Source organism: Hordeum vulgare, chromosome 3H (assembly GCF_904849725.1).
Source record: "Hordeum vulgare subsp. vulgare chromosome 3H, MorexV3_pseudomolecules_assembly, whole genome shotgun sequence".
Classification (NCBI taxonomy): Eukaryota; Viridiplantae; Streptophyta; class Magnoliopsida; order Poales; family Poaceae; genus Hordeum; species Hordeum vulgare.
Window position 1 is genome coordinate 299,919,805 of NC_058520.1, and position 16,154 is coordinate 299,935,958.

The 16,154-nt window shown below is 42.2% G+C and overlaps 1 pseudogene; it reads left to right on the forward strand.

Annotated features, from left to right (window-relative positions):
* The first annotated feature begins 7,243 nt into the window (after window positions 1–7,243).
* Window positions 7,244–16,154, forward strand: part of LOC123441711 — a 33,851-nt pseudogene continuing 24,940 nt past the window's right edge.

Here is a 16,154-nt window from a genome sequence, read left to right on the forward strand (position 1 = left end):
ATGTAGCATATGGATTTCGCGTAGTTTTACGCGTAGATTACGTTTTTGCAACATGCATAATTGTTCGACGTTGTTTGACGTGTCGTATGCCTAGAATAACGTGCTGTTTTAATAGGTTTCATCCCGCATTTATATTCTCGTGCAAGACCACATTTATAAATGTCCATGTTTTAGGAATCATTTTTGCATGTATTTTAGACCAGTCATTTCTATTTTTTACGTGTAGGGTTTGCCGGTAGTTTATTTTCCCGTGTATAGGTTATTATCTCGCATTTTAGTGGGGCTTTATATTGTGTTGCAACCCCACATATTTTATATGTTTCCGGGGTAGAAAAATCCATGGGATGGATTTTTCTGTGCAATTAGTTTTAGCATTTGAGTAACTTAGTTCGCGAGATATTTTGCCGTGATGCCCTTTTTGTTCAATTCGTAGGATTTATTCCGTGCGTCGGTTGACGGAGTTGCCAACTAGGAAGTTGTTCTTGGGTGTTTAGACTAGCCTTTGGTATTTTTAGTTGCAATAGAAATGCATGTTTAGATGTGTTTTGATTTCCCTCAAGTTGCTAAAAAATAGTGCTGATTTGCACGAGCTAAAATATTTCTAAGTCTGGAATCTGTTATATTTTGTTGTTGTTTTGCTTTGCTTCTATCTTTAGATCTGTAGCTCTTTTGAGGTTGGTCCAATGGAGTTAGTTGTACCCCTTGTGTTTCTCTAGCATGCTGTAAAGTTTCATGCCATTTGGAGTCCTGTAGCTATAGGTTTTCCTGCTGTCAATATAGCTTCAGATCGAAACCTGCACTTTCATTAGGTGTAATTTTCACTAAGTCTGAAATAGTGAGTGGGATGCCCTTTTGTTACTTCTTTCCCTAGTGATCCATGATGCCATGCTAGTTGTTGTTAGTTGTTTGTAGTAGTGCTTCTTGCCCTCTTCCGTGTCATGCCTTGCTTGACTTTATCGGAGTTGTGTAGCCCGTAGTTGTGGGGCGTAGAATATGCTATGTGGCTGATTTTGGCAGATTGTAGTGTTTTCTTGTTTTGCTCGTAGATGTTGAACCGTAGCTCCGATTTGATCATGTCCTACATGGAACTTGCTTAGAATCTCGTGTAGTTTCATTTTCTCTTGCTGGTTGTAAGTTTTGAAGTGCTCGTGACCGTCGTTGCACACATTTTGCATTCATGCCATCATATCTTGCGGTGCTTGTATCTTTTGAACTGTAGCTCCGTTGGAGATGTTCTTTATGTGTAGGTTGCTTGAAATGACGCGTAGAATCACGTAAACCTATTTGTTTTGCTGTTTAACAAACAATGAAATGCATTAGTTCAGATCTGGACAGAATTGTAAATTAACATGTGAGGTCGTCTCAGAGGTGCTATATGTCATTTCCGACCTCATTTAAAATGCCTAGATAGGTAGTCTAATTACGCTTCACCTCTTGCCATGTTTAACCATATTTAATATTGTCGTGTATCTAATCAGGATAGAACTAAATAATTAACGTGGAATTTCGTCAATATGCAACTCGTTGCATATTGAACTTCAGTTAATGTGTAGTGTTTGATTGTGTGAATTGTCATGCCGTGACTTGCATGTATCCAGCTGCTTATGCATCATTTGTGTTGTGCATCCTGTGGTGAATTCCGTGTGATGATTTGTGTTTCTGGTTTGCTTCGTCTCGATAGAGCTCCGCACGCTTGCCGGATTGTGAGGACCCGTTCGACTACGTCGGTTCGTCTGCTTCACGGAGGCGTTCTTCTTCCAAGCGGGATCTCAGGCAAGATGATCATTTCCCCAGATATCATTGCCATGCTAGTTATTTCGATGCTACCGATTATGTCTCGTTGCCTACCACATGTTAAATATCAGCCTCTCACAATGCCATGATCACGTTCTACCTGTTCGACCTAGCAAACCACTGATTGGCTATGTTACTGCTTGCTTAACCCTGTGTAGCGTTGCTAGTTGCAGGTGCAGATGCTTCCATGTGAAAACATGGGTTCCTTGTTATATCAACATATTAATGCTATTTAATTTAATGCACCTATATACTTGGTAAAAGGTGGAAGGCTCGGCCTTTCTAGCCTGGTGTTTTGTTCCACCTTTGCCCCCTTAGTTTCGGTTACCGGTGTTATGTTCCATAAATGAGCGCTCCTAACACGATCGGGGTTGTTATGGGGACCCCCTTGATAATTCGTTTTAGATTAAAGCTGGTCTGGCAAGGCCCAACTTTGGTACTACATTTGCCTAATAACCTAATAATAATGCATAGGGACCCGCCCGCACCCGCGGAGTAATTTAATCAACCCCCGGGCCAGTGCTCCTCATGAGTGTTGGTCCTACCTGAGCTATGTCCGGCGCCCCTCTGGTCACCCGGAGGTTTAGCGATCCCGACGTCTAGCTCATCCGCCGTGTCATGAGAACGAGGTACGCGACTCCTATCGGGATCGTCGACACGTCAGGCGGCCTTGCTGGATTAGTTTTACCTTTGACGGAATATCTTGTGCATGAGGATTCCGGTGATGCTTTGGGTAATCTCAGAGTTAAGGTTTTCCACTAGGGAATCCGACGAGGTCGCGAGCTTCGTGATTGAGGATTTCTATGCGGTTTGTGGTAATTTGTGATGGACTAGTTGGAGCACCCCTGCAGGGTTAAATCTTTCGGAAAGCCGTGCCCGCGGTTATGTGGCAACGTGGAAACTTTGTTTAACATTGGTTCTAGATAACTTGAAGTTAATTTAATTAAAACTTGCCAACTATGTGCCGAACCGTGACTGTCTCTTTCGTGAGCCCCTGCTCCGGTCGAGGACAGGGTGGGGTTATGTCTGACGTAGGTAGGTGTTCAGGATCACTCATTTGATCATTTGTAGTTCACGTCCGCTATGCGTAGTTCTTCCCCCTCTTATTTCTGGTACTCGTAAGTTTAGCCACCAAATATATGCTTAGCCGCTGCTGCAACCTTACCACTTAACCATGCCTCACCCATTAAGCTTTGCTAGTCCTGATACCTTTGGAAATGAGATTGCTGAGTCCCCTGTGGCTCACAGATTACTACAACACCAGTTGCAGGTACATGTAAAGGTTACTTGACGCGAGCGTGTTTATTTTACATTTGGAGTTGCTGCTTCTTCTTCTTCTTCATCGATCTAGGATGGGTTCCAGGCCGGCAGCCTGGGATAGCAAGGATGGACGTCGTTCTTATTTTTCTCGTTTGTTTTCGTCCGTAGTCGGACCCTGCTCTTACTCTTGATGATTATGTAATGTACTAATGTGACTCTGATGTAGCTTGTGGTGAGTGTAAGCCAACTCTATATATATCTCTTCTTTCAGTACATGTACTTGTGACGATATCCATTCGTGCGACACGACGAGATGCGCTTCTATCCCTGACGAGGCCCTCGTGCCAAATTGAGGATAGGGTCGCATCCTGGGCGTGACATCCTCCTCCTCCTCTTCTAACAGTAACTTAATTAACACTAAACTAATAGTAACCTAATTAACCTAAACTAACAATAACCTAATTAACATTAAACTAATAGTAACCTAATTAACCTAAACTAACATTAACCTAATTAACACTTAGAGTAACCTAAACTAACAGATGCAGTGAAATGAAAAAAAGAAAAAAAGAAAGAAAATGAACTCACCAGGGAAGTTGCCGTGGGAGGGGTGTGGCCGCGGGGAGGGGGTGGCCGCATGGGAGGGGTTTGGCCGCCGGGAGGGGTGTGGCCGCGGGGAGGGGGTGGCCGCAGGGAGGGGTCGCCGCGGGGAGGGGTGTGGCCGCAGGGAGGGGGTGGTCGCGGGGAGGGTCCGGGGTGGCTGCGGGGAGGGGCCGGGGTGGCCGCGGGGAGGGGGTCGCCGCGGAGAGGGGAGCGCCGCGGGGAGGGGGTCGCCGGTGGGAGCGGGGGCGAGTGACAGTGAGCACGAGGAGAGAGAGACAGTACTGTGTGGGGGAGAGAGAGACAGTGAGTGCGAGGGGGAGAAGACGTCCGTTACACGGTCGGCCCCTTTGTCGTCCGCCCCCCCAACAGCAAAGGGCCCCACGGCAGACGGCAAAGGCCGACCCATGGCAAAGTTAGCCTTCCGTCGGACACGGCACGCATGGGACCCACCTGTGCTCTTTGCCGTTTGCCCTTGATCCCTTTGTCGTCCGCTGGCAGACGACAAAGGCCCGACAAATAGTATTTTTGCCATCAGTCAGCCCTTTGCCGTCCGCCTTGTGTTAACTGACGGCAAAGAGGTTCTTTGCCATCAGCCAGCAGACGGCAAATACACGGCTGACGGCAAAGAACTGGATTCCAGTAGTGTGGGTTTCAGGCCTCTAGGAGAAATCAGTTGGACCGACTTTCCCATGTCAGTGAGATCGAGTTGCTATGATAATTAACTCCTTAACAGAAAATCGAGAGAATTTCAAGATCCCAATTGTACAAGATACCAATTGAGAAAGAAAACAAAAGTAAAAGAGAAACATTAGGTAGCAAATTTTTCATTTTTTAATTTATACATATATTTAGATGAGAGTTGAATGGTTCCAATGGAATATAAAGGTCAAATGTGAACCATACAACAATCTCTATCTAGATGTGCGGCGATGACTAGCTCACCTACATTAGAGTATTTGACTTGAGAGGAGTCAAGGAAGGATGTTTGATCGTAGGTCATACTCATCGTCAAGCGCGAAATGGGGTTACCATTTTTTGATTAAGCATATCAATGTCTTGATATCACTTGAGTTTCTTTACCTCGTGAATTGGTGTAAATCTTTATCAAGGATATGATTACATATCTTCAAATGACGTTGATGACATGGCATGTAGGTGAACTTGTTGTGGATGCTCAAAGTTGATGAAGATCATCTTGAGTTGGGAGCTATCCATGTCGTTTTGGTTCACTTTTCACCTACTATGGTTAGTCGCGCAAGGTAGAACATAATATATTCAAATGACATAAGTGAAATTCAATATCATAGAATTATCAATGATATGATTTTGTTATTTTATTCCTCCATCTCCGAAGAAAAGGTTGTTGATACTTGGCCATGTCAAGATAGCTTTTGATGTGAGTTGATTGCAATATTGTGGAGTGTATTTCTTCCAAGTACATACAAAAGGTTAGATCAATACAAGGGAGCATAGTTTCCAAGATATAAGATAGTCATATCAATGGCATCATGGAATGGGCAGTCAAGCTCATGTCCCTGCATGCACCCGAGTGAGTCTAGCTTAGTTTTGAAGCATCAATCATGTTCCCTTGTATATCGCACAGTCGGAAGCGTTAAGAAACGCGGTTGATGTATTGGAACGTCTTCACATCCCTTGATTCTCCCACGATCAGTTCCGATCTAGTGTCGAACGGATGGCACCTCCGCGTTCAGCACACGTACAGCTCGACGATGATCTCGGCCTTCTTGATCCAGCAAGCAAGATGGAGAAGTAGGTGAGTTCTCCGGCAGCATGACGGCGCTCCGGTGGTGGTGATGATCTACTCCTACAGGGCTCAGCCCGAGCTCCACAAAAATCCGATCTAGAGGTAGAACTGTGTGGTCTAGGGCTGAGTTGCATGTGGCAAAAGTTGTCTCAAATCAACCCTAAATCATCACTATATATAGGAGGGAGGGAGGGGAGGAGGAAGCCTCAAACTCTCAAGGATTGGCCGAAAATGGAGGTGGAGGAGTCCTACTCCAATCCTACTAGGAGTAGGATTCGTCCTTTCCACTTAGAAACCGTTTCACTACAGGAATCAGCTATTTTGGCGACATGTATAAGCTTTGCCGTCAGCAAATCATCGGGGCAGACGGCAAACAGGAAGTTTGCCGTCATGGGCAAACAGCAAAGCGATACTATCGCCAAAAATCATGAAAAGCAGACGGCAAAAAAAACCACACGGCAAAAAATAATTATGCCGTCAACTATATGGGCAGATGACGGCAAAGAGACGATTTTTGCCATCTACTTACGCTACAGATGACGGCAAAATAGATATCTACAACTACGTCTAACCGGTCTAAACGACACGCAGTTTTGCCGTCTTGAATTAGCAAGGGCAGAAGGCAAAATTTAACGTTGCCGTGAGGTATGGGTACAGAATAGGGAAAAAAACCCAAGTGGCGCACCGGATAAAAAAACACACCAGCTAAAAAAACAAAGCCCTCCCTCTCGCGACTGGCTCCTCTGGTGAAAACAATAGCTAGGTTTCCCTCACCGGCCGCCGCCTCCACAGGTGCCACAGATGCTGCCACCGGTGCCCTCCCCGGCCGCCGTCGTTCGTCTCACAGCCGCTCTATTCTCACCGGTGCCCAGCCCGCCGCTCCATTCTCACTGGTCGGGCCTCCCTCCGTCGCCGCCAGTGCCCTCCCTGGCTGACGCCGCCGGTGCCCAGCCGCCGGCGTCCCTCTGCGTGACATGGCGGGAGGGTGGGCCACCCCACCGCTCCATTCTCGCCCCACCGCCGGTCGGGCCTCCCTGTCTGCCTCCAGTCAACACCAGCGCCCTCCTTCCATTGTTAACGCTCAGACTTGGCCTCCCTCCTCCCTTACACAATCAGATGGTACAAACTAAGGTTCAGCAAATTAGTGGAGTACCTTTACTTTTCTTGTCCTTGTTCCTTTGAGTGATTAGGATGGTTTGCCGCAAACTAAGGTTCAGCAAAATAAGGTTCAGCAAACTAAGGTTCAGCAAATTAGTGGTTTTACAATGTTCGGCAGAAGTCATTTGGGGTGAATGGTGGTCTGCCTCCTCTGGATTGCTTACATCGTTGTACAAAGAGTCATTTCATTTATCTTTATATGTAGGAGTTTTTTTATGACTGGAAGTTTCTGTTTGCATGTACGAGTTTCTCTTCTAGGCTATATACGTGACCTTGATATGCCATTTCTCCCAATACTTTTCTGAAATAGCGAAAAAGTAAAACTACTTACTCTGAGGATGACAGGTTCTCTATTACTAGCAGGTTGCGTATTGTTCTCGTATTGCCATCATAGTGTTGCGATTTTTGTGATAGTCTAGTTTCTGATTATTTCACTTATAATTTTAAGACTTTTTAGGCGCATGCTATTTTAATTCTCATAATATATCATCGTGTTCTTCTACATTCCCATAGGGACGTGTTCCTGAAAATCCCAATTAAAAGCAACCCAAGGTCCTGGTGTTCCATTAAATATGTTGAATTTGAACATTTATAAATGGTGTACTAAATGTAAACTTATTTCTTATGTAGGATAGGACTTGAATTTTGTAGTTGATTGCCAATAGACTGCCAAACATGGTGATGTCTCTCGACAATTTAAGGGGCTTCTCCTTAGCCACGTCATCGAGTGCTTTTATTGGATCTAGCTTTGTGATCAAGAAGATTGGCCTGAAGAAAGCTCGGGACGTTGGGGTAAGAGCAGGTTGTGCCTCTCTCCTATATCTATTTCAATGTTTTTTTCATCGCAGACAAGGTTAAAGATAAAGTTTAAATATTTCTACTGCTTTTATCCATTAATAATTAATCTACGCTTTTTACCCTCATGATTTATAGGTTCTGGAGGCTAATCATACTTATATGAACCGTTATGGTGGATAGGAATGGTAACTAGTAAGTATCACTTACACTGAGTTGTTTCTTTATGTGGTGGCGTTAGAACAAAGGCACTCAGTAGAGATAGTAACCCAATTTTCTTTTCTTTGTGGTGCAACACCCCACAAAAAAACTGAGTTTTGTTGCCACACAAATATCTTCGAATAGATGTATATTTTGGTAGTTTTTACGTCGGGCATTAGATGTCAGGTGAGGATAGTGTCTGTGCTTGTACCATTGATTAGAAGAAGGATGGATCACCTCCTTACAATACTAGAACACAGGAGCCTAGTTTCACTATGGTTTTATTTGGAATGAACAACATTTTCTCATGATATTATGTAGGCTTGAAGTAATGTTTATCGCTCTCTATTATTTCTTGAAGTGATTCTGGGTGAGGTGGCCAATTTTGCAGCATATGCATTTGCTCCAGCAATACTTGTTACTCCTCTTGGAGCATTGAGCATCATATTTAGGTTTTCCACATGCCATCCTTCCTAAGCCATAATTCTGGTGAATTGATAATAGAATGTTTCCTTAATTCTCTTTCGTTCATGCAACACAGTGCTAGCACACTTCATTTTGAATGAGAGGTTGCATATGTTTGGCGTGGTTGGTTGTGCATTGTGTGTTGTTGGTTCAGTTGATATAGTGTTGCATGCCCCAATGGAAAGAACGATTGATTCAGTTAGCGAAATATGGCAACTCGCAACTGAACCAGGTATCTCTTTTCAAGTCCTTAAATAGTTCTTGCTGCCGTTTCTCATAGTTTTCCCTTTGAACGAATGTTCATTGTGACCATGTGTCCTTAATAATATACTTTGCTTTATAACCAATTTACCATCAGTAGTTGTTTGAAACGCATTGTTCGGTAAACAATAGATGCAGTAATATTTTCTAATTCTCACCAGAGTTTTCCAGTTAGTTTCATATTTTTCCCAAGTAGGGCTCAGAAATATCTTGGCTACATTATTCGACAAAAAATATATCCTTCTGTTAGCCGCTCCTTCTATCCTTGTTCCCTTATAGTGTTTGCTATTGTTCATCTTTTAATGGATGACAGTGCTGCAGTGCTACTGATTTGGCTTTAAAAACATAAAATGCTACATACAGGAATCAGTTCCAAAGTTAATAGTTCAATTTCTTTGCTTGTTTTGTGGACAAGACATGTTGTGTCATTCTACTGCAGTTAATACCTAAAAAGCACGGACACGGCCAGCCTCGCCGAAACCCCGTGCTGACACGGCTGGACACGGTGGAACGGCTGGACAACGCCTGGATCTGAACGCTGCCGTCCCCGAACTGCAGCAGCCTCTCCTCCCAACGACGACCAAGCTGGAACAGGTAACCTAGACCTCTTTCATCTATTTTGCTTCGATTTATTGTTGAGTTGCTGGCCTGTTGCTGATTGCTTATTGCTGCTGCTACTGCTGAAGTGCTGAACTGCTGATTGCTTATTTATGCTGCTGCTGCCGACTACTGTTTGCTTATTGCTGCTGCTGCTGATTGCTTATTGCTGCTGCTGCTGACTGCTGTAGTGTTGTACTGTTGTTTGCTTATTGCTGCTGGCCTGCTGCTACTGATTGCTTATTGCTGCTGCTCCTGCTGATTGCTTATTGCTGCTGCTGATTGACTGATGTTGATTGAATGATTGGTTGGTGCTCCTGCTGATTGACTGATTCACTTGATTGGATGCTAGGGAACATTTCATCTGGGAGCCATGGAGCTACATCTGGGAGCCAATCATCAGTGGGTGAGTGAGGGAGGGCAACATGGACCTGGTGGGGTGGATCCAAAATATCCTCTCTGGGCTTATGTTCACAGGGTTGTCAATGAAACCGGTGCTGTTTCTCAAGTACCATTTCAGATTATTATGATCTATCTCTCTCTAATACTAATAGACTGTTGTTTGTTGTGTTTTGCAAGATGCAATGACATGGATTTGGTTTGGATGGTCAATCAATCACTTGAATTAAAATAGGAGACAACAGACAACAAATGGGGCAGTATTTCTTTCTCTTTTCTGTCTTTAACTGTATATTACATGTACATTTATATTTATTTTTTATATATACTTGTCGTGTCCTCGATGGGCTGTTTTTGGAAAAAGCCGTATCCCGTGTCCCCGTATGCGTGTCGTCGTGTCCGTGTAGCCGTGTCGGTGCTTTTTAGGTTAATACCATCTATGTTTATATGCACTCTATCTGTGTGATACTTCCATAAAAAGTATATGGTGTTACACCACCAAGAAAGTATCTGAGGGAAGTTGTTTCCCTTTGTGCAACATTCTTTATGTTTGTGGTTATGTTTTCTATCTCACTTTTTCAGTAAAATATTTATGTTATCAAATCCATTTTTGACATGCAACTATAATCTGTGCTGGCAGGTTTCATAGTCTATTCTTGCTTGGCTGTAGCTCTTGCACTTGGTTTAGTGTTCTGGGTTGTTCACCATACCGAGAAAATGAAAATGCTTGCATATGTTGCAATATGTTCACTATTTGGGTCTCTTACTATAGGTTTGCAATACATCATACCAGGAATGAGTTGTTCAAATTGATTGTGTGCCAAAATCTGACATATCTGCATGACTTCATCTTGTAGGTTGTCATACGGATGTTCTTTGGACTATGATATTGACATGAAGACATTTATCGTAATGCCAAATTTTATCTAGTAATGCCAAATATTATGACATGGATTATATATATGATGTTATATATATGATGTATATATATGTAGTAATAACAAATATTATGACATGGATTATGGATGTTATATATATGATGTATGGATTATGGATGTGTTATATGTTGTATGGATTAAGGATGTTATATATATGATGTATGGATTATGGATGTTATATATATGATGTATGGATTATGGATGTTATATATATGATGTATGGATTATGTTATATATATATATATGTTGTATGGATTATGTTATATATATACATATGCTGTATGGATTATGTTATATATATATATATATATATATATGCTGTATGAATTATGTCTATTTATGCTCTTTGCTGTCATGTTCATGACAGCACACAAAATGTCATATTTTGTTGTCATGTACACGCTAGGAAGATGGCAAACAATAGACCATATTTTGCTGTCATGTATAGGTTAGGAAGACGGCAAAAAAATGCCATATTTTGCTGTCATGTACGGGGTGAGGAAGACGACAAAAAAGGCTAACGTCGTCCGTTAGATAGGCCATTCCGTCTTCTGACCATTTTTTTGCCATCTACCAAAGTAGGCAACATAATTCCACTTACGGCAAACATTTTGCCGTCTGCAGTCCCGGCCGCTGACGGCAAAGACGCCCTTTGCGGGCACATGGTTTGACGACATTATTTGCCGTCATGGGCTGACGGCAAAATTTTGCCGACTATAATTCGCCCTTTGCCGTCTGTAGCGTCCTGACGGCAAAATGCTCGATTCCTCTAGTGTTTGCACCTTTTCCACATTTGGGTTTTTGCCTCTCAAATCTTATTTGCCTTAGTGGGAGCTTATATCAGCCCACTAGGGGCTGGTTTGTCTCCTCCCACAGCCCATAAGGCCCCTCGGGGCATGACACCCCTCCCGATGGTCCCCGGTACCCTCCCGGCACTCACGGTACACTATCGATGAGCCCGAAACTTTTCCGGTGACCAAAACAGGACTTCCTATATATCAATCTTTACGTCCAGACCATTCCCGAGCTCCTCGTGACGTCAGGAATCTCATCCGGGACTCCGAACAACTTTCGGTTACCACACATATAACTCAACTATACTAAAACATCATCGAACCTTAAGTATGCAAACCTTGCGGGTTCGAGAACTATGTAGACATGCCCCGAGGCACTCCTCGGTCAATATCCAATAGCGCGACCTGGATGCCCATATTGCATCCTACATATTCTCCGAAGATCTTATCGGTTGATCCTCGGGGTCAAGGATTCATATAATCTCGTATGTCATTCCCTTTGTCCTTCGGTATGTTACTTGCCCGAGATTCGAGCGTCGGTATCCGCATACCTATTTCAATCTCGTTACCGGCAAGTCTCTTTACTCGTTTCATAATACAAGATCACGTGACTTACACTTAGTCACATTGCTTGCAAGGCTTTTGTGTGATGCTGTATTACTGAGTGGGCCCCGAGATACCTCTCCGTCACACGGAGTGAAAAAACCCAGTCTTGATCCATACTAACTCAACGGATACCTTCGGAGATACCTGTAGAGCACCTTTATAGTCACCCAGTTACGTTGCGACGTTTGATGTACACAAGGTATTCCTCCGGTGCCAGTGAGTTATATGATCTCATGGTCATAGGAATAAATACTTGACACGCAAAAATAAATAGCAATAAAATGACACGATCAATATGCTACGTTCATAGTTTGGGTCTTGTCCATCACATGACTCTCCTAATGATGTGATCTCATTATCAAGTGACAACACTTGTCTATGGTTAGGAAACCTTGACCATCTTTCATCAACGAGCTAGTCAACTAGAGGCTTACTAGGGACAGTGTTTTGTCTATGTATCCACACATGTATTTGAGTTTCCAATCAATACAATTATAGCATGGATAATAAACGATTATCATGAACAAAGAAATATAACAATAACTAATTTATTATTGCCTCTAGGGCATATTTCCAACAGTCTCCCACTTGCACTAGAGTCAATAATCTAGTTCACATCACCATGTGATTTTAACGAATCCAACACCCATATAGTTCTGGGGTTTGATCACGTCTTGCTCCTGAGAGAGGTTTTAGTCAACGGTTCTGAATCTTTCAGATCCGTGTGTGCTTTACAAATCTTTATGTCATCTTATAGATGCTGCTACTACGTGCTATTCGGAAATACTCCAAATATCTACTCTACTACACGAATCTTTTTCACTACTCAGAGTTATTCTGGTTAGTGTTAAAGCTTGCATCGACGTAACCCTTTACGACGAACTGTTTAATCTCCTCTGAAATTGAGAAAAATTTCTTAGTCCACTAGTTACTAAGGATAACTTTGACTGATGTTTTAGTGATTCAATCCTGGATCACCTTTTGTACCCCTTGTCAGAGTCATGGCAAGGCACACATCAGGTGCGGTACACAACTTGGCATACTTCAGAACCTACATCTAAGGCCTAGGGCACGACCTTCATCCTTTCTCTTTCTTCTGCCGTGGTCGGGCTTTTGAGTCTTACTCATATTCATAACTTACAACACACTCAAGAACTCCTTCTTTGCCGATCTATTTTGAACTCCTTCAAAAACTTGTCAAGGCATGCATTTAATTTGAAAGTTCTATTAAGCGTTTTGATCTATCTCTATAGATCTTGATGCTCAATGTTCAAATAGATCAATAGATGTCTTCCTTTGAAAAACTCCTTTCAAACAACCTTTTATACTTCACAGAAATTCTACATTACTTCCGATCAACAATATGTCAACCACATATACTTATCAGAAATTCTATAGTGCTCCCACTCACTTCTTTGGAAATACAAGTTTCTCATAAACCTTGTACAAACCCAAAAGCTTTGATTATATCATCAAAGCGTATATTCCAACTCCGAGATGCTTGCACTAGTCCATAAAAGGATCGTTGGAGCTTGCATACTTGTTAGCATCCTTAGGATCGACAAAACCTTCTGGTTGTATCACATACAACCTTTCCTCAAGGAAACCGTCAAGGAAACAATGTTTTGACATCTTATGTGCAATATTTCATAAATAATGCAGCAACTACTAACATATTTCCAACAGACTTTTAGCATCACTACGAGTGAGAAAGTCACATCATAGTCAACTCTTTGAACTTTGTTAGAAACATCTTTGCGACAAGTTGAGCTTTTCTTAATGGTGACTTTTAACCATCATTGTTTGTCTTTATTTTAAATATCCATCTTTACTTAACAGTCCTACGACCATCAAGTAGTTCTTCCAAAGTCTACACTTAGCTTTCATACATGGATCCTCTCTCGGATTTCTTGGCCTCCGGCCATTTGTCGGAACCAGGGCCCACGATCGCTTCTCCATAGCTCGTAGGTTCATTGTTATTCAACAACATGACCTCCAAGACAGGGTTACTGTACCACTCGGTAGTAGTACGCGACCTTGTCGACCTACGAGGTCTATAGTAACTTGATCCGAAGCACAATGATCACCATCATCGATTTCCACTTCAATTGGTGTAGGCGCCACACGAACATCTTCATGTGCCCTACTACACACTGGTTGAAGTGACGGTTCACTAACCTCATCATGTTACACCACCCTCCCACTCAAATATTTTGAGAGAAACCTTTCCTCGAGAAAGGACCCATTATTAGAAACAAAACACTTTGCTTCCGGATCTGAGATAGGAGATGTACCCAACTGTTTTGGATATCCTATGAAGATGCATTTATCCGCTTTGGGTTCGAGCATATGAGACTGAATTTTTTTCACATAAGCATCGCAGCACCAAACTTTTAAGAAACGACATCATAGGTTTCTCCAAACCATAGTCTATACTGTGTCATCTCGACGGAAATACGCGGTGCCCTATTTAAAGTGAATGCGGTTGTCTCTAATGCATAACCCATAGACGATAGTGGTAATTGGATAAGAGACATCATAGTATGCACCATATCAAATAGGGTGTGGCTATGACGGTCGGACAGATCATCACACTATGGCGTTCCAAGTGGCATGAATTGCGAAACAATTTCCACATTGTCTCAACTGTGTACCAAAACTCGCAACTCAGATATTCATCTCTATGATCATATCGTAGATAGTTTATCCTATTTTCACGACGATGTGCACACTGAAATAGCTTTGAACCTTTCAATATTTCAGACTTGTGATTCATCAAGTAAATACTCCTGTATCTACTCAAATCATGAGTGAAGTAAGAACATAACGATATCCACTGCATGCCTCAGCACTCATTGGACTGCACACATCAAAAATGTATTGCATCCAACAAGTTACTTTCTTGTTCCATGTGGTATGATTTTGCATGTCTCAAGTGATTCATAATCAAGTGAGTCTAAACGATCCATCTGCATGGAGTTTCTTCATGCGTTTATACCAAGATGCATGGTTTGCATGCCTCAAACGTTTCAAAAATGAGTGAGTAGAAAGATCCTTCAACATCGAGCTTCTTCATGCATTTTATACCATCATGACTCTAGCGGCAGTGCCACAAGTAAGTGGTACTATCATTATTACTTTGTAACTTTTGGCACTAATATTATGAACATGTGTAGCACTACGATCGAGATGCAATAAACCATTGAAGGTAATTATTCAAGCAAATAGAATAACCATTATTCTCTTTAAATGAATAATCGTATTGCAATAAACATGATCCAATCATCTTCATGCTCAATGCAAACACCAAATAACAATTATTTAGTTTTAACACCAATCCCGGTGGTAGAGGGAGCGTGCGATGTTTGATGATATCAACCTTGGAAACACTTCCAACACTTATCAGCACCTCGCCTTTAGCTAGTCTCTGTTTATTCCGTAGCTTTCATTTCGAATTATTAATCACTTAGCAACCAAACCAGTATCCAATACCCTCGTGCTACTAGGAGTACTAGTAAAGTACACATCAATATCATGTATATCAAATATACTTCTGTCGACTTTGTCAGCCTTCTTATCTACCAAGCATCTAGGTTAGCTCCGCCTCAGTGACGACTCCCCTCATAACAGAAGCACTTAGTCTCGGGTTTAGGTTCAATCTTGGGTTTCTTCATTAGAGCAGCAACTGGTTTGCCGTTTTGAAGTATCCCTTCTCGCTCTTGCCCTTCATGAAACTAGAGGTTTTACTAACCATCAACAATTGATGCTCCTTCTTGATTTCTACTTTCGCACTATCAAACATTGTGAATCACTCAAGGATCATCCTATCTATCCTTGATATGTTATAGTTCATCACGAGCCTCTAGCAGCTTAGTGGCAGTGACTTTGGAGAACCATCACTATCTCATCTGGAAGATTAACTCCCACTTGATTCAAGCAATTGTTGTACTCAGACAATCAGAGAACATGCTCAACGATTGAGCTTTTCTCCTTTATTTGTAGACAAAGAATCTTGTCGGAGGTCTCATACCTCTCAACAAGAGCATGAGCATGAAATCTCAATTTCATCTCTTAGAACATCTCTTATGTTCCGTGACATTTCAAAACGTCTTCGGCGCCTTGCTTCTAAGCCATTAAGTACTACGCACTGAACTATCACGTAGTCATCAAAAACGTGTATGTCGGATGTTCGTAACATCCACAGACGACGCTCGAGGTGCAGCAAAAAGAGTGGTGCATTAAGGACATAAGCCTTCTACCCAGCAATGAGGATGATCCTTAGTTTTACATACTCAGTCCGCAAAGTTGCTACTATCAAGTTTCAACTAAATTTTCTCTAGGAATATATAAAAACAGTAGAGCTATAGCGCAAGCTACATCGTAATTTGCAAAGACCATTAGACTATGTTTATGATAATTAGTTCAATTAATCATATTACTTAAGAACTCCCACTCAAAAAGTGCATCTCTCTAGTCATTTGAGTGGTACATGATCCAAGTCCACTAACTCAAGTCTGA